Below are 19,921 nucleotides of genomic sequence, written 5' to 3'. Positions count from 1 at the left end.
GTAGGAAGGCCAATAATGCTGAGGTGGTGCAACGTATTTCTTGCAGCCTTGGGACCAATCACCAGTACTTCTGTTTTTTCTGTGTTTAACATTGGGACATTTTTTGCCATCCAACACCGGATATATCTAACAGACAGTCTTCTAACCGAGATAGGAGTGATGTATCATCAGGGTTAACAGATATATATATATAACTGTGTATCATCTGCATAACAATGAAACCCAACACCATGATTTCTAATAATGTTACCAAGAGGTAGCATGTATAGGGTAAACAGTAGTGGGCCCAGTACTGATCCCTGTGGGACACCGTATGTGACTTTGGTGGCCTTGGATGATTCGTTGTTCACATGGGCATACTGATAGCGATCAGTTAAATATGAGCGGAACCAAGATTTTATGTGTTTTATGTGCTGATTTTACTTTTGTAGCACTTTGAGATTTGTTTTAATGAAAAGTGCATTATAAATAAAATGTATTATTATTATTATTATAAGAGAGTGCTGTCCCCGTAATGCCAACTACACCTTCTAAACGGTCCAAGAGGATATTATGGTCCACAGTATCAAATGCTGCAGTTAAATCTAGTAATACCAACAGCGATATACAGCCACGGTCTGAAGCCATAAGTAAATCATTCATTACTTTGACTAGAGCAGTTTCTGTGCTATGGTTTGGTCTAAAGCCAGACTGATATAATTCATTAGTATTATTTTTTGTAGGAAAGAAGACAACTGACAAACTACAACCTTTTCCATGATCTTTGAAACGAAAGGAAGATTTGAGATAGGTCTATAGTTTCCTAAAGCACTAGGTTCAAGATTTGGTTTCTTTAGGATGGGTCTAATAACAGCCATTTTAAAAGGTTTTGGAACATATCCAAGCTTAAGAGATGAGTTTAAAACATTTAACAGGGTATTGCTAATCTGCGGTGCAATTTCCTTGAAGAATTTTGTAGGAATTGGGTCTATGAGGCTTGTAGAGGATTTACAGGAGGAAATTAAGCTCAAGAGTTCTGAGTGTTTTATAGGAATGAAAGATTCAAAAGTCTCATTATTGATAGGTATAAGACTAGCAGGAGTCTGGCAGTCATAGGTAGCTAAGGACGTGCACTGGATGGTCTGTCTAATCTTAGTTATTTTACCATTAAAAAATTTAATAAAGTCATCACTCTTAAGAGCTTGCGGGACTTGCGAGTTTAATGGAGAATTCTGTGTTAACCTAGCCACGGATTCAAATATGAATTTTGGATTGGTTTTGTTCCCGTCTATTAATCTGGAGAGATACTGTACACAGACCTAGCAGTCACTAGTGCTTGTCTGTATTTAGACAGGCTCTCTTTCCATGCAGATTTGAAAACTTCTAGTTTAGTTGCGCTCTAGCTTGCGTGATACCTGTTTGAGTTCACGTGTATGATCAGAGTACATTCTGTTCTATTGGAATGTTCTTGCATTCGCAAACACACCCCTCAGGTTTAGCTGAGAAGATCAAGGGGTTCAGTGATATATCTGTGATATCAGTGATATAAGCTAGCACTAGAGCCACTGCCTGAGTCAAGCTCAGATCCTAGAAGCTCTCTTGATCCTTAATTGCTGTTATCATCTTTAGGTGAAGCTCAGGTGAGCGCTGCCTATGTTTCACTACAATCCATCTTGTCTTTGTTTGTCATTGTCTTTGAAGATATGAGGAGACTGAGGTGTCAGATAGCCAAAGTAGCAGAAGAAATGCACACCTGCCCCAACAAAGCATCCTTTCAGGTGACCTTTCCTTTTATCAGCTTTGAGATTCCTCGTACCTTCCAACATCACAAACCCCACTTCTGGATTCCAGCCTTAGCTGACTGCTCCATAGTTATTCTTCTATTTTGTAATACATAGTTCACAGTGTTTCTACCTAAACATCTTCATTCTTACCTGTACACAGAGCCCTGCACAGGAAATTCCTTGGTTTTTGTATATAGCATTCCTGGAGGGTTAAGGGCCTTGCTCAAGAGTCCAGCAGTGATGTGATTACTCTGCCAGGTACAAGATGTGAACTGACAATCTTCCAGTCACAGGCACATGCTCCCGAAGCACATATGTATACACCATGCATGTATATTTTTTGTTTTAAAATTCAAGTATAATGTAAGTCCTTTGTAAGTCTTGGACCAGTGACCTGTTCCTCAACTTCTATGGATCCCAGTGGCTTTTATGAGCTAGATGAAAATAAGCAGAGGATCTGGACCCACTAACATGCTGATTAACTGCTTTAGTATTTCATAGAAAGTCTGCAGTATACAAACAATTTGTCTTATAGATTCAGAGGTCATGTAGAAACGTGGATGAGGGAAATGGCAGTCGGCTATTGCGAGCAGCACTGCATGGTAACCAGGACACAGTGCAGCTGTGGCCGACAGCTGTGAGCATGCAAGAGTGTGGGGCTGTTATGGTGAAGGGCGCTTTGATACAGTCACCCACACAGTTGTAGCATGTACACTTGTGGCTGATGACACACTTACGTACTATTAACTCCCCTAAGATATTGTAAAAGTTACTCAGTTGTTTCCAAAACAGTGATGTATATATACAGTGGTACCTCAGAACTCGAACTTAATCCGTTCAGAACTCCGGATCGAATCCTAAAAAGTTTGAGTTCTGATCGAATTTTCCCCATAAGAAATAATGTAAAACCAATTAATTCGTTCCCAGGCCCAAAAAATTACACCAAAATGTGTTTTTTTTAGCATTTAAACACAAAATGAACGGGATAAAACAAGAAGAGCATATACTGTACTGAACACATCTAAGCACATTTATCAAAACAACAATTTGTAAAGTAAGAAAATAAATGTATCCAAACAATGTGTAAAGTTAAAAAAAACAATGTGTTCTGCCCCTATCCTCCGCTTCTTCCGTGTGCCACGCCCCTTCGTTAACCCCGTGTGGAATCCCCTTGTGATCAGCTAGTTGTTTTTGGTTGTTTTCATTAGCCCTCTATATTTAGTCCGCATTTCAGTTTGTTTCCCCAGTCCGGTCATTGTATTGTCCGTCTGCGTTTTGCCTGCCTTACCTGTAATTAAACCCCGTATTCCCCAATACCCTTACGTATGCGCCTTTGTCTCCATTCCGTCTCCGCTCCGCACGACAATATTATTATAATTAAATGTATTAATGGTTTATTATTATTAAAATAATAGGAAATCTTTACTTTAAAATGTATTTTATTATATAATATTAATTACTGTTACTGTCTATCGTTGTCTAAATGTATTTTTACTGTCTAAGTATATGTTCAGCTAGTGTAAACATGCAGGATGCTATCACAGCGAATGCGAGGCTGAGACTGAAGCTTTACCCTTTGTTTCTGCTGACAGACATGCGTGACTCATTTCCCCTCGCTTACAAGTTATCTTAGGTCGGCGTTCACGGATTGAATTCTGAGATTCAGATCGAGCTCTAGGTATTTTTTTTTCTAACTGGTTGGTTTGACTTTTAAGAAATTCGAGTTCTAATCAGTTTGAGAACTGAGGTACCACTGTACATAGAATGTACATAATAGAAAATAGTATCTATAAAACAGTATAATTCTAGAAAATATCAGATTTTATTGTAATGATTATGTATGATAATAATATGTCATACTGCTATAGTAACAACATGCTATATACGCCGGATGACAGTCGGATGGATTCAACCGCATGCATTTCATTGGTTTTTCATAATGGTAACATATAATTATGGTCTGCGTGGATTTTTCCGTTCCTGGAGGTGTCGTTACTAATCTTAAACATTTCGGCCTCAGCCCAGCTTTGTCAATCCCGATAGGCTTTCAGGACTATACCGTCATACCCATGGTTTATAGGGTGAACAAATAGGGGCTTGTGCAGTTCGAGGCGTGTCTCGCAATTCTCCGGTGTTTGACTGGCGCTAGATGTTTGACGTTGATCTTCAAAGACAAAATCAGTCAGATCAGATGAGACGAGACGAGACATACAGTACTTAGTCTGAGCTGTATTTCTCACGCAAATTAAGAACCGAAAGACCGGAGCCGTAAAGGTACCCCTTAAAAAGGGTGGGGGACGGCTGCGTGGACACCGGGGGAAGAGGAAAAGAAGAAAAAGGGGGGAAAGTAGGAAAAAGGGGGGTATATTGGGATATCTTTGTCCCCCCCAGTAGTACTGACGTGGAGAGGAGTCACATGGTGCCCATCTGGCTGAATGGGTTAAAGAAGAGCCGTGTGAGGAGGAGGAAAACGGGAACGTGCGCTTGTTGATCGTCTGGAGGATTTCGGTCCGAGATATCAGCAGATCGGAGCTTTTCTTAGGTGAGAGTAGGCGTCTTAAAGTTTTACCGTGAGCTGCCAGGATCTACCCATGCTGCTGCTCCAGAAGCACTATAATAAACCCAAAATAAACGCCAGCTTTATTGGAAAGTTTGTCAGAAGAGGTAAGTTGTGTTACTTAATCTAAATGCTTCGTTTTCCTTCGCTACTTCAGTTATGATAACTGCGCATTTTTTAAATAGTTTATTTTTTAATCTCTTGTCCAGACTCACCGAAACGATTAAGAATTTTTATAAATCCACTTTTTTGCGTAGTTGATAAATGTTTTCGCCTGTGTGGTCGCAATTGGCTTACAAAAAACCCTTTTTCATTCGTTTGTCCGACGTTACTCATATTTTTGCAAGCGGGAAACTGGGGAGTGGTTAAACTGAGTCAAATTCAAACCTAAAGCATATGACCGGATTACCGGGATCTATTAAAAGGGGTTTTGATGGTTTTGGAGATTGGGGTTGTGAAATGCCACGCATAACGCCGGATCCTGGGGTGCTTTTCCTTCACGCTCCAGCCGCATAAACTTTAAATTTATCCCTGTTATGAAACCTGGGGTAGTGCTGCCTATGCCATTTAAATGGTAATTTTACAACATTAACCCGTAGGCCTACATGTTTAACCCAACATTAACCAGTACACGCTATCCTATCCGTAACCCGTAATACTTTGCCGTATCCATATCTCTAACCCGTACAAGTCCTGATGTTAGCCCTGAAGTTAACCGGTAAACACTTTACTATAACCACACATCATTTTCCCTAACCTTCCACGCTTAAAACACACGTGTATCGTTTTGGCAGTTGCTCACCTTGATTAGGCCTATATCAATTCTTGTAAGTCATCTGCGGATGAACTAACATAGTTGACAGTATTTACTAGATATATTTAACTAAATCCAGGCATAAAAATTGATTCGTACATGAATATTTTAATATAAGTTTTTTTTTTTTTTTTGGGGGGGGTTTATATAGTCTCACTGTTTGGCATAGGGCTGTGCGGTATGACCAAAATCTCATATCCCGATAACCATATCTACGGGGATTGACAAAACTGGTATGCAAGTACGCATTCAACTTTAAAAGCAATACGTGCGGCAATCGATTGTTGTAACAGCGTGAATGCGTATATACGTATTTTATGTGCATTTGCGCCGGTATGACAAAAAATTATCGTGCATTTTAACCTTTATATGCTAATTCGTACTTCATTTGCGGTATAGAAGTTAAAATACACGAAAAAATTTTGTCATATCGGCGCAAATGAACATGAAGTATACGTACGCATTCACGCTGTTACAACAATCAATTGCCGCCAGGTATCGCTTCTAAAGGTGAATGCGTACTTGCGTACCAGTTACGTCAATCCCTGCACATATACCATGGCTGCACCTTGTATTTAGGGATTTTTTTCTATAGATCAGCTGCGGTAGGGATTGGGCAAAAATCACAAATAGCGAGGTCACAAATATGTAATTCCCCAAATAGATGGCAACTGATATCCACAAATATTCAAAACCCTTTTCACGTGTACAAATTGCTCCTGTATTTTTGTGGATATGATTTTACACAACACGAAATATACATATTTGTGGATAGTGATGTATTTTTGATTTTTATTTTCTACAGATCATCTGCGGTATCCGGAGGCCCTAAGCCTAAGAGGTAAGGGTAGGAAAATATTTTTGGAAGTTTTGAGTTCCCTCGCAATACTTTTCCGTTACTAATAACTATACTCTGTCCGTATAAAGTTCAAAAGATAATTAATCGGCTAATAAGTATAAACCTAAACTATACAGACATGTCCAGTTAAGTGTGTTTTAAGCATTAAACTATTGGGGACAATGCACATTATGTAATTTTTCAATTGTGTTTTTAAATGTATTTTAATAGTTAATTATTGCGCTGTACGTGTCCATTCACTCTCAGTGATTGCAAACAAGACCGCTAGGCTATTGAAGGTTAAGTGCCACACATGTAACATTGAAATATTGATTAAAATTTACCCGTAAAGAAATCTAGAAAACCAAGGGGTACGTGTTGCTTGCTTCTGTTGAAGCCTCTGCCATGATATCTCACAGTATTCTCCCCCCAGCAAACAATTTTCGGTTCGGCGAACGTTACCAAGATCACTTATGGAACGTTCCGCTAACGCAGTGGTTCCCAAACTTTCTCTGCAGGGCCCCCCTTTTCTAGATAGGAACATTATTGAGCCGCCCCCCCCCCCATTCAAACTACACATGTTCGGATTCAAACTTTATTTGAAATACAAATAAAATTTTAAATTTATTTGAAATACAAAATTGTTTCGCTCAATTTTCTAATTGAGCATAACAAATGCAATTACAAAATACAAGTGGTGCAATTTCACCACTGTGGGAGAAAAAAGAGCAATCAATTACAAATAAAAGTCCAGCATAAGTTTGAAATTATGCAAATGCAGATTTAACATTCCTGTTAATATTCATTGGCGTACACAAATTAAAGTTTGTCTTATGATTACCGCATTCTGTTTTTAATGATAACCGCAGGTTTTAGCCTATGCTATAGCACAAAACATCAATAAATCATACCCATTAATTGATAGTCTCCCTGCATTTCATGTAGAAAATTTTAAACCTTGTTCATGATATGGTTAGATTTTTTTTGTCCGGTGTTCTGCCATTTTTTGCTGCCTTGCCAGAATTTCCTACCGCAGCAGAAATTTTCAGTTACATCTGTCAGTTTTTGCTACATTGCCAAAATTTCCTACCCATACTCCTGAATGGACATCTGTGTAAGGATTTATGCTATCAAAACAACTTTCCTGTACTTTAGAGGGGGTATCAGTATTTTACACTTAGCAGTTTCTGGCAGCTTAAAACTACCTATAGTTTTTAGTGGGGTAGCAGTTTTTATAAGGAGAATTAATGCCATGATAAGAATGTAATGTCATAAAATAATCATCATTGACGAAGTAGTTGTTAGCTTCCTATGCCCCATGCATTTCTGCTGGTTTTAACCACATTGTGGGCATCTTATGTGATTTAAAAAAAAAAAAAAAACCCATCTTCCTCAGTTTTATAAAAATCTGTGAATGTTTTAAATAAACAAGCAAGCAGGTGTAAAGAAAAACTGAACAAAGTTTATTTTTCTAAACATTTCTCACAAACGTAAGTGGGAAAAGTGTTTCACGTATTTGGCACATTTGAAATGTGCCCACCTACTGCAGAGGTCACACTGCACCTAAAAGACAGTTAAAATAATACGTCATCTGAAACAATGAAACAAACCTTTATGACATCTTTGGAGAAACGTAATATTTTTAATCTATATTAAAATATGTGAGGTTAGGACAAGCATTTTATGAGTGCATAATAGCACTGGACGATATGGCAAAAATTTATATCACGATATATTTCTTAATTTTGGTCGATACGATATAATTCCGATATCGATATGGACAATATTAAAAAGCCTCAGGAAAAAACTGCCGAGGACACGCACAATGGATGTCTGCAAACTGAATTTGCAAAGTCTATAATACCTCCAGGCTCCTCCTATTAAAATTATATAATTTTTTTTTTTAATAAAAACAGTACAAAAAAAAAGGTTCACTTTTTATTTGTATTTAGCCTTTACGAACAAGAAATGTGAAATAAACTATCAAATAAAACTCTCAGACTCAGCTTATTAACAATAATATATTTCCATTTAAACTAGAACAGGCTGATTATTCATATACAGTCGAACCCGGTTATGTCGCCGGCCTAGGGGGTTGCCAAAAAGCGTCGAGATAACCGATGATCGAGATAACCGAAAACCAATATGGCAGCAATATATTAGCATGTGCTTGAAATGTATTTATGTGCGTTAATAACTGAGAATGTACATGCACGGGTTTTTGGCATTGCCGCGATTTGTTTGACGCGATCGGCATGCTATAAATATGTACATACATCGGGGCCGGTTCTAGACATGCATATATGAGGGGGCACACAGAAATGTGAAGGGGGCACATGGTGGCGACAAAGGCGGGAAAGGGGTGGGGTGGTGCTCTGGATAACTGTTTTTGTCATGTAATTGGATTGCACTTTGTCAGGCCTCTGCCCTAAGACCTGTCCAACTTGGGTGTCCCACCTGAAGGCTAAGCTTCTGCTGGTGTAGCTCTTAGGGTCACTGAGGCATGCAAAGCCCCTGACCACAGTAAGGTGGCAATCCCTCAGGGGGAAAACTGAAAAGTAAAACAAAAAATAAAATAAAATATTCCTCATCAGATTAAAAACAAGACATTTACCTTAATTGGATGGCCTATATCAAACATATTTGAACCCAACAAAACACTTTTCACTATTGCCAATATTACCAAAACTAAAAAGGGTAGGCTAAGTTATGAAAAAGAAAAAATCAATTCACCGAGTCTTGAAATATAAAACTGAAAAATAGGATCGGTCAGGGTTCATTTCACTACATGTTGTACTTGTTATAACTATGTATGTGACGAATAAAGAATCTTGAAATCACAACGAACAAGTCGCTCAATGAGAATGAATGACGTAACCGACTGGCTAAGCTGCTTCTAGCGCCAAGGTGGTTCAAATGGTACGATCCACACTAGGGGTGTCTAAAATCATTTTACATAAAATTTTCCTACAAGGTGAGGTTATCTTTCTTAAAAAAAAAAATGTTAATACCCCCCCCCCCCAAACTGCTATTTTTGTCTATTTGGGGGGGGTCTTCATCGGGGGGTACTGGGGGGTACAGTACCCCCCGATCAAGACCCCCCCAAATAGACAAAAATAATTCGAACCATGATCTCACTAGTTGCTATGATTTTGACGAGAGAGATTGCTGTTTCCTCTAAACCTTCCGCAATCACGCAGCTCATTTCGCTTTGCCCTGCCTACTGAGAAACTGGCTCATTTGCATACTAACAGTGATTGGATGTTTAGCTGGGGGGAGGGTGAGTGGGGGATCTGCCGAGTGCTGCGTGAGCCCGCGCACAAACAGAACGCAGAGGGAAAGAACGAACAAGAAGTGAAACTTATCATCTCGTTTGTGCCTTTTTCAGTGGATTTTTCAGCTACTGTAGTAAATCTTGTCCATATTCAGTTTGTGGGTAATTATTATTTTCTTCCTCAACTTCTAAAAGTTTGATTTAAGGGGGCAGGACGTTTGCTTAAGGGGGCGTTGCCCCAGCGTAGAGCCGCCCCGACATACATGTTGGCTAACAAAAGGCATACCACCAACTAACAGCAGAGATTTACCAGTATACAATAAAAACCACCGTCGTTTCTTGATACAAACCTTTAATTATATTCTCCAACATTGAAAACACAAAGATCGCAAACAAAATCACAAAAAACCTGCGGGGTGTACTGTAGTTCGTTTTTACAAAAAGCTAACCAGTGTCAAAATTAAATTCACGAGTCATTTCGCTCTGACACAGCTCTGAAAAGTATCATACACGTGGTTACTATGGTTTCTTTACAAAGTCTAAAATGCTTTGTTGCTTTTGCTTTTAACAGTCTGCTTAAAAACAAATGCTTCAATATTATTTATGCTGTCTAAAAAAGTTTTACCTGGATCACGTTTCACAGCTGCGTTGTTCAGCAAATTACCATGCGAATGCGATTTGAATACGCGCTGTTTAGCACTTGTGATACATTTTTAAAAGCCGGTGAATATATATAATATTCAAATGTATATCGAAATATCGGAAATGTGTTTAAAAATCGTATCACCGTTATCGAAAAAAATTCTATCGCGATATATATTGATATCGAATTATTGTCCAGCCCTAGTGCATAATAAAGTGTGTTAACCTTTTGCTCCGTTAAAATATTTTCATTACAAGTATCAGGTATATTTCCAGGAGTTCCTTTTGTAAATTCAGTCAATGCTATACTGTTTGGAAATGTTTCTTTTACAAGTTGAGGTGTTAAAGTAGAAACGGAATAATTTGTATGGGAATATGTTATTACCATTTCAACTGCTTTTGTCAGCGTTCCCTTCCAACATGGCACAAACCACACAGTAATCGTCTACATTTCCTAGGAGTAGTGATCGACCGATATTGATTTTTTATTTCCGATACTGATACCAATTATTTACATGTTTATGTGCCCGATAACCGATATTCAGAACCGATATTTATTTACTATTATACTTCTGTTTTTGACACAATGATTACAACACCACTGCACTGAACTGAACAAACTGTTTTATTTATAACAATCACTTCCTCCTTGCATACAAATCAAAACTCTTATTTATACACCAATAAGAGGGGTCTGAAAGTGCAAAAAATACAAGAAGTGCACTGTTACTAAAGTGTTTTTGTTCAAAAATAAAATCTTCAATGAGTAAAAAAAAAAAAAACATGTAACATTCTTAGCCACCTGAAAAAAAATTTCGTTGCTGTTTTAATGCAGCTTAATACTCCCAGTTGAGCAGAACGAGGTTGTAGTGTAGAAAACAGAGTCTACAGAGAAAAGCATGAGCAGCAACACTAACATTACCAGTAAGCAAAATAAATATAGAATGTCTGTTTTCAAGCACAGGAGTCATATCAACTTTGCAGAAATGTAACTTCATTTTAAACTACAGCTTTATTAGGTTTATAAAGCTGTTTATAGGCTAAAGAGTGAAGAATAATTTGCTGGATAATGTTAATTTACTGAATAATATTCTGAAATATTGAAATATAACAAACAAAACAGTTTTTTAATTGCTTTTCTGATATGTTATACCACAAAAAAAAAACGTTTTTGTCGTTCTAGATTATGAAATGCGTGCTGACAAAGCGCATTCAATTTCTTAGTTATATTTATTTAGAAGATGTTTATTAGTGGAATGATGGTTATATATAGTAAATGTTAATATAATTCGGGGTGTTTTAGTGAATCTTGTTAAAAGTTATATGCGGTGGCTGTGCTGGAGCATTTCATGAGCATCAACCCGGTGAGTGAACAGCAAAATGGAAGCGACTTCAGGAGACGAATGATGAGCATATAGACGCTCGTTAGTGGCTCTATTTAATTCAGGCAAGTTACGTCTTTATTGGAACAGGCTGACATGATCGGTTTATCTTAGCATTCGTGACTCCGACTATCGGGAAAAATATCGGTAAATCGATATATCGGTCGATCTCTACCTAGGAGCATACCATTTGAAATAATCTATTCAAAATGAACTGAAATATCCAACTACAGTTCATCAAATTATAGTTCACAACATTTAAAATTGGGTTAAAAGAACATGATTTGGAATCTATATTAAAATATGTGAGGTGCAAAGTTATATACTGTGTTACTATATTACTGCACAATATAGTTTTTACTGCAATTCTATTGCCTTATTGACAATGTAACACAGTATACAACTGACCACAGACTAGGCTACAAACCAGGGCTGTGGAGTCGGTAGATAAATGCTCCGACTCCGACTCAGACTCCTCAGTTTCTAAATCTTCCGACTCCGACTCTCCGACTCCTCTGTATGTATATACTATGCTAATGTATTTTCTACATCCATTGAAGGAAAGGAAGGCAACATACATGTCATTTCACCACAGAACTACTGGCTAGGAAGCCAACACTCTACTATAATGCCAGATTAAAGACAAACACAATGAAAACAAGGTTTTGTTTATTTTATTTTTTTAAACAAGTGTCTGGATAGTAATAGCAGGCATAAAAATCAGGAACAGGAAATGTATTGGTTCAAAAATACAAACCACATTCTTTGGTAGTTTTAACTTTTAAAACAAAAAAAAAAAGCTTAACTATATGAACTAAAAACAATATCTGGAAAACCTATATTAAACTTGGAATACAGTTATAGTTAAAGGAAAGGAAATAAATATGGCAGCCTCCATATTCCTCTGACCTCGGGTTCCCTTTAAATGCAATGTAAAATCAGTGTAGAGTTCTAAGAAACAGAATTGCTTCAGCCAGATCCTCTTTCATAGAGGCTCTTAAATCTGATTTGATTATTTTCAGAGCTGAAAATAATCTTTCAACACTGAATTGGGTGGGTGGCATTGCCGTTAGAATTCTAGCCACATCACCAATGATCTCTGGATACACAAGGATGGCTTCTTCAACACTAAGTTTTGATGAGCGATTATACTTTTCAACTTCCTTTAGTTCTTTAAAAAACTCCTGCCGGAATTTCTTTATTTGGACATTGACTGGTTCTTTATTGCTTATGCGACGTCGCTTTCCTTTTCCTTCCATTTTGTCCAGAATGAATCAAAGTCTAACTCTTCATTTGAAGAGGATGATCCTGAGTTACCAGTACCACTAGTGCTTTGAACTTCCTCCTGTGGAGGTATTTCAGGTAGTAATCCCCTCATGCGAACTGCTAAATCGTAGAGTGCCTTTTTCGCTGTAGCAGTCTGGTCACTGTTCAACAAAATTCGGCTCATTGGGTCGACATAAATAGCTGCTAACAAGATTTCGTTGTCCAGCAAAAGACTCTCTCTTTTCATCATTGAAGATGCAATGCCATCAGCTATTAACCCTCCACTTTTGTTCAGGTGATACAGCAGGCTCTTCCATTCCAAGAAGAATTTACCGGGGGTTAGATCGTCACATTGCAACCTCTTGGTGACGGTAAAGGGGTGCGAAAGAAGGTTTTCCAGCTCTTTTATTTGTGCCCACTGGCTTTCAGTTAAAGCAACATTCTCATTATCCAATTCTTCTAGGAAGTCTTTAAGTTCAAGCAAACGCTTCACCATCAAATAAGTGCTTCCCCAGCGTGTTGTCTGATCCAAAATGGCTCCTTTTCCTGCACGTCTCTTCAAAATTGCATCCGTTTTTGGTGCCCTGGCTGAAATAGCTACTTGCCTTAATTTCCCAATCAATGTAGCTGCATGGCAATCTTTTAGTCCATCCCTTATAGCAAGCTGCAGAGTATGAACAGCACATCTCATATGGTGAATAGTAGCAAGCTTCAATGCTTCTTCAACAATGTTATCCGCAATGTCAGTATTCTCTTCATTTTTTCCAATACTTTCAGAGCAGTCTTCCTCTAACTCTAATAACTCTGTGCCACTTTCTTCATCTTTGTTCATCTTCTCAATTGTGCTCAACATATTAGAAGCATTATCTGTCACAAAACAAAGAATCTGTTCCTTTTTAATTTCAAAATCTTCTAGAACACCCTCCACTAACTTCTGAAGATAGTCACTTGCAGGGCTAGACATAAGGATTTAGGAGGGCACAGCCACTTTGGCCTTGGCTATTCATATTTTTTCTAGGGCACAAGGCCATTAAGCCTGGGCACAAGGCCAAAATCTGGAGTAAAAATGTTTTTTTCATTTATTTAAATTTCATAGGACACCTCGGGCCTTGTGGAGGAATTTTATTTCCATAAAGGATGCATTTTTTTATTTTCAAAAAAGCAGAAACTTTCCAAAAAGGCATTGGGCCAATACTGATCGAGTCACTAATTACAAATTACTGTAATTACCAAGTTTAGACAACCTACGCAATACGACCTTCGATTTGAGACAGAATGAATATATATATATATATATATATATATATATATATATATATATATATATATATATCTATATCTATATCTATATATATATATATAGATATAGATATAGATATAGATAGATATATAGATATAGATAGATATATAGATATAGATAGATATAGATAGATATAGATAGATATAGATAGATAGATATAGATAGATATAGATAGATATAGATATATAGCTTTATTTCAAAAAACAAAATCCAACAATAAAGGAGCCGTCAATATTTTTGTATTTGTTTGCTTAGAACACCCGTATTCTTTTAGTGTACATGACAATTGACTTGACGTTCGTTTTTTGCACACTGCACGCTACCAGTCCTATATCCTCCCAGCAGAGCTTGGTACTTCTCTGAGTCAAATCTGCTCTGCCTCGGCAAATGTTTTTTTACAACACCATCTGACACTTACCTGAACAAAGTAGATAATTTGCAACATTTTGCGGCAGTAGCCGCGAGTTCAGCTTGCTTTCTTTTACGTTCTCGATCTTTGCGAGGCATGGTGACAGCATAAGCAGCAGACGACAACTACACGATGATTACCGAAGAGGACACCTATCTGTTATTCGGAAACCGTCGGATGGCTTTTCCAATCAAAAACGTAAACCCCGATGATGCACCATTGTCATTGCTGTGGCTCCATAGTAGGCTGGACGATACATACCGTACCAGCCAATCATGCGACGAACACATGATCGTATTAGTCCAGAATTCATTGCGGTTCATTCAGTAGTTGGGAATTACGAGATGTGCGGGTCGACCTCGTTTCTCGTATCGAAGGTTGGGTTCGGGTTCAGTACAGATGCATCGATTGTTGACGAGGTAAAGTGGACCGTGTCGTGCGCAAGTCTTTTGTGTAATGAACGTTACTTTCGGTAAAAAGGGGGCATACGGCCAGACAAACATTAAAGGCAGGCCAATCTTGGCCGTAAGGTACTTCAATTTTGAGGAGGCGTGCGGCCAATTTTGAAAGGCACGACGGCCATTGGCCGCGGTGCCGCGGCTTATGTCTAGCCCTGCACTTGAGTGATGTGCCTGGGTGTCCTTTAATCCCAAGGTCTGTGTTATTGTTTTGTTATTTTCATCCACAAATCTCACATTAATACCAAAATAATTGACCCTGTGACGTGTGCATGCATCCATTTTAATGAAGAGAAAACGTCCTTTCAGAACTTTCCGTAGTTCTTCCTTTTTACATTTGGCCTCCTAAATTATGTTTCCTTATATTTTCTCTTTCCAGAGAAACACCAAGTTTTTTAGCCATTTCTCCATTTAGGCCTAAAAAGCCTGGCTGAGAAAAGAAGGATAGTGGTAGCCTATTCTTTACTACCATTTCAATGATGTGGGTTTTGAATTTTTCTGGTGTCATTGTTATGGTAACTTTGTCAGATGTGAAGAATTTTCTTCTTTGTGATTGGGTTCCAGTAGATTTCTGAACGTTTTTTGGCACGGAACTAGATGCAATGTTTTCATTGCTATCTTTCTCATTCACAGCTTCTAATACTTTGGGATGAAAACGCTGTAAGTGTCTTTTCAAATTTGATGCTCTTGTAGGTGCATTTTTATCAGGCCCACTGAAACTGCTAATTTTTGCATCACATTGTTTTTCACCATCATCATCATTTTGAATACATTGGCACACATAATGTTTCCCATCTCTTGATAATGCAAAGTGCTCATAAACAGCAGACTTTGTTGTGTTTGTCGTTGTTGACAGTCTTTTTGCCATTCTTAATAGGATGCCTCCTTCACTAAAATATAAAATATTTTATACTAACTGGCATATGCTTCAATTTTAAATATAAAAAGTCTTGTTCTAAGCAAACATACATACAACATGGCTTTATACATACAAATAAGCTATCTAGCCCAGCATTAAACCTAGATACGATTTGTCCTATGCACATACTAGTAATCAGAAGCATATAAACAATCTGCACTAACTTTTATACATTCCTGCACACTAACAAACCTACAGATAGCAGCCATGTAGTTTTATCCAGACACATGTGCACACAGCCTTCCCTCATACAGACAAGGAGCCAAGTTGTTTTGTCCAGACACGTGCACACAGCCTTCCCTCATACAGACAAGGAGCCATGCAGTTTTAAAATAAATATGAACACTTACAGTTGAATGCAAATGCAAGAAGCTGTTCCACCAAGTTCTTCTAAGCTCTTATAGCAGAGAGAGGCAGAAGCTGCTGCTTTTTCCTTAGTGTTCTTATCTTATGAAGATAGGGCAGTGGAAGGCTGAAGGAGGAGGCAGGGGGGAGGGGCACTTCAAGGGAAATCATGAATCATGTTTGAATCCCATAGTCAGGTTTAAAGTTTAAGTTTATTCCCTTCACTTATACAAGTGTCTCTAGTCCTGCAAAAAACATTTACCTAATTATCAGCAAGAGTTAAGGCCCCCAAATACCCAGCGATCCGTGGCCGATTTTGCCACCGACCGATGTGCGTGTACAATCGCGGCAATTGATTGGCGGCCGCAGATTGCGGGTGTTCACATGGATGGGCAGATCCAGCTTGCCGAAAATCTCGACCACCGCCCCCATCCAAAGTAATGTGATGCCTCTGTCTGCTGCAGTGGCTGTCTCCTCTGTCAGCCAGCCGGAAGTTTAGTGCATTGTGTCACTCACCGGCCAGCTGATCAGCAGAACGAGCCTCTGCTGGAGACAGGTAGGGAGATCTGTGTTCTCGGCTCCTTCGGCCCCCTTCACTAGCGCATAGCGAAGACATCGACTGACCTGTTACACCTGCACTAAAAGCATCTCCATCCTAATTTCTGCCTACTACTGAGACCAGTCCTGCTCTGTCCTACACCTCCTATCCCGTTAGACCTACACTCAATCTCCATCCTGTTATGGCAGTCTAATTCTGTCTGACTTTCTACTGCCCTGGCCACCGGTTCTCTGCCATTATTCCTCTACTGTCCTATCAGTCCGATCATCCTACCCTTTGGACCCGTTCGTAACTCAATTTTACAAATGTACAAGATAACACAAAATCTTTGACACCATACTTGGTATTACACCCTTACAAAAGGAATCCAGTGTGCTCCAAAATTCACAGGACACAGCCAGGTGTCTTCTATGGGAAACTTCATCTGTGGGATGCGTTGTGTGGCAAGTTAGTGATAGCTCTGTTATGCAACCACTTAACTTTTGGATTACTTGAATACCTTCAAGAGGCATCAGAACTTTCCAGAAAATAATGAAGTTGACACAGCTGCACACAGGTGGTATACTGGTTTCTGTTAAAAGTTAACACAAAAGTAAGTATGCAAAGAAGCATGCTTGCAATTTGTAGAAGCATTAGTACATCAACAATTATAACTTGCCTGTTGTTTTTTAATGAGATGGTGGATGAATGCATCAATGACCTATAAATGGAAAATGTTAAACAAGTTTAGTCATTACATGGTTCGTGGTTTGTAATGAATGGTATCGCATAACTTTTCCATCACTTCTCAGGACCCTTATTAAATTTTCCACAATTTCACTTAAAAAGTTTAATTTCTTTAAAATTCAAATTTTAATATTAACAAATCATAACTACACATTGCTGTTTCACTGACATTGAGAAATATTTTAAGCAATATAGCAAAAATTTAAATTTAGAAAGTCTTTCAAAATGTGCCACTTGCTTTTTATAAACTTTTGTAAAGGTACTCCTTACATATGTAGAGTGCTAAGTTCCACTAGCCGTAGCTTTCTGGTCTCATGGCAGACCTTAAATGAGCATTACTATTAGCAATGTCTAGTCAACAATGCAACAACAATCCTTATGCACTTGCAGAAGTAACAGTTATGGCTAACCAAGACTGATGCATACCATCACATACTCAGTTATTGTCAAACAAACATTTGCCCACGTATGCTTCCTCTTTGACATAAATTTCGGTATTGGAACAAATACAGGCTTGGAAAACCAAATTTTTACTTTTAAAGCCTGTATAAAACCTGACTTTAAACACAACAACGCAAGTAATTTTTTCTTTCTTACTTCATCTGCCAGCCACTCAGTCCCTTGCAGCGTGCGAAAAGAGTGGTCATACAGCTTATAAGGTCCCACAACTGCTTCGACCTGCCCATGGTCTTTTGAAGCCCAGAGCATGATCACTAAATGATTATGGGAAAATCAGTGTCTTCTAAACACTGTAACATAAAACAACTCAAATGGGCCAACACAAAACTGAGCAGGGCCAACGTAAAACTGAGCAGGGCCAATGTAAAATAATCAGAGTGTACAACAGTGTTCCCTAATTCTGATGCTTAAAAAGGCCTTAAAGGAATAGGGAAATGCTGCTGAAAGAATAAATAAGGAAGTTGAGTTGAGTTGATACAAGCTAAACAGGGGGTGATCATAAATGTTCAATATTATATTTTTGGCTTGGTTATTTAACGTGTGCGGATGTATAACTTTAGATGAAGGAATACCATAAGGTAACTTGAGCGTGAACCATAGGACATGCTAGGGGTGGGCAATATAACCAAAATCTTCTATCACGGTAGAAGCAATTTTCTACCTCGATAACGATATATATCACAATACAGTAAAACTGGTCTAAGTCGCCGGCTTGTAACTCGTCAATGTGCACAAGTCGACGCTCAAGCAAAAGTCCCGATTTTTCCTAATGATGTTTCCTTTAAAATTTCTTGTGTAAATCGCTGCTTGTAAGTCGTAAAATTCCCTTAGTCGTCACCTAAATTCCGGTCCCGAACAACACACGTGAATGGATTTTCCTACCTGTAAGTCGACACCCCAATCGCACACAAGATATGCTCACATAACGTTCACCCGACAGGGCATCCGTGAAGTCCTGGAGTGGGCTAAGTGCCTTGTTCACAGATTCCAGGATCTCCAGATCTTGCCATGAGGGCAGTAGGTGTCAAACTTTACGGTCTGCAGATAAAACCTTGGACAAGGCATTTTGCTGCTCCAGGACTCATCTTCTGAGTGGAACCCCATCATGTTGAGCAGTCTGTCACCATGGAATGCTCTGGAAGGTTGAGTTCTCTTTGGGCTTCTTTCAAGGCCACTCTCTTCTTCCAACTATGGGAGAAGTGGCCCACAATCTTTCTGCAAATCCAAGTAGCCCTGGTAATCCATTGTGCATGATCTTTCAGAGCATTTTCTGAAATGATAAAAAGACAAACTTACTAAAGTGACAATGCAAAACATTTAATATTCACAGATTCACACTCTGACAACATGCTCAGTTCCATATTGATAGTAGCATAAAACAGTAACAAAATTATGACAAACACCCAGTCATCATAGACAAAGTGGACAGTTAGGCTAATATATGACTTGGTCGTCCTGCTTGACCAAAGATCCGTAGTGGTTGAAAAGAATTTCACTGCAGTTATTTCAAGTTGAACCTCGCTACGGCACTTACTGTAAAGCTCAGGTATTGCGACTTGAGAGAAGTAGTTTCGTGAGGGCAACTGGTATCTCTTGTCCAGTGTGCGAATCATTTTTTGAAATCCCTCTTTGCTAACAGTGTATATGGGCATCATGTCTTTTGCCAAGCAGTGCGTGATGGAGTCAGTGATTTCTTTATCTTTGCGACGTCTTTTCGTATGGCGTGAGACTTGCAAACACATCTGTAATAATGTGGTGTTTTGTTCTGCTCACACTGGGTTGTGCTTTGTTTTGTTCAGTCTCTTTACTACTCTTGGCTTTTACCGCCATGCATTCATCATACTTTTCTCTGTGTTGCTTCAGGTGCTGATATAAATTTGTGTTGCCACGCGATGTACCAAGTTTAGTTTTGCAAATTTTGCACAGTACTTCTTTCTGCTCAGTGTCCGATATCCTGAAACCAAAATATCGCCAAATAACACAGGTAACATTTTTTCTGGGCACAAGTTCAGTGTCTGTCTGTTCTGTATCCATTTTCTCCCGTTTCCACACTTTGCTGCGGGAAGTCACGTGACCACAAGCACATGCGCTACACGAGACTGACTGGTTATTTGATATTTTTGGCATAAAAATGGCCATACAGCTCTTAGAATGAATGTCTTGTTACGTCCACGAATGCATTTGTTTATTTAATATAATCGCAACATTTG

The 19,921-nt window shown here is 38.6% G+C and overlaps 1 protein-coding gene across 4 annotated transcripts in view; it reads left to right on the top strand.

Annotated features, from left to right (window-relative positions):
* The first annotated feature begins 3,834 nt into the window (after positions 1-3,834).
* The window catches only part of LOC111842910 (gap junction gamma-1 protein-like), a 33,535-nt gene continuing 17,448 nt past the window's right edge, over positions 3,835-19,921 (top strand). For 3 of the 4 annotated variants that reach the window (XM_023810015.2, XM_023810014.2, XM_023810016.2), the window contains exons 1-2: positions 3,835-4,427; positions 5,940-5,975. The gene's annotated coding sequence lies outside the window, so the exon portion shown is untranslated. The remainder of the gene's footprint in view (positions 4,428-5,939; positions 5,976-19,921) is intronic. The other variant, XM_023810013.2, reaches the window with a different exon arrangement.

This window comes from Paramormyrops kingsleyae, chromosome 1, assembly GCF_048594095.1.
Source record: "Paramormyrops kingsleyae isolate MSU_618 chromosome 1, PKINGS_0.4, whole genome shotgun sequence".
Taxonomy (NCBI): Eukaryota; Metazoa; Chordata; class Actinopteri; order Osteoglossiformes; family Mormyridae; genus Paramormyrops; species Paramormyrops kingsleyae.
This window is presented reverse-complemented; position numbering and strand designations above follow the sequence as displayed.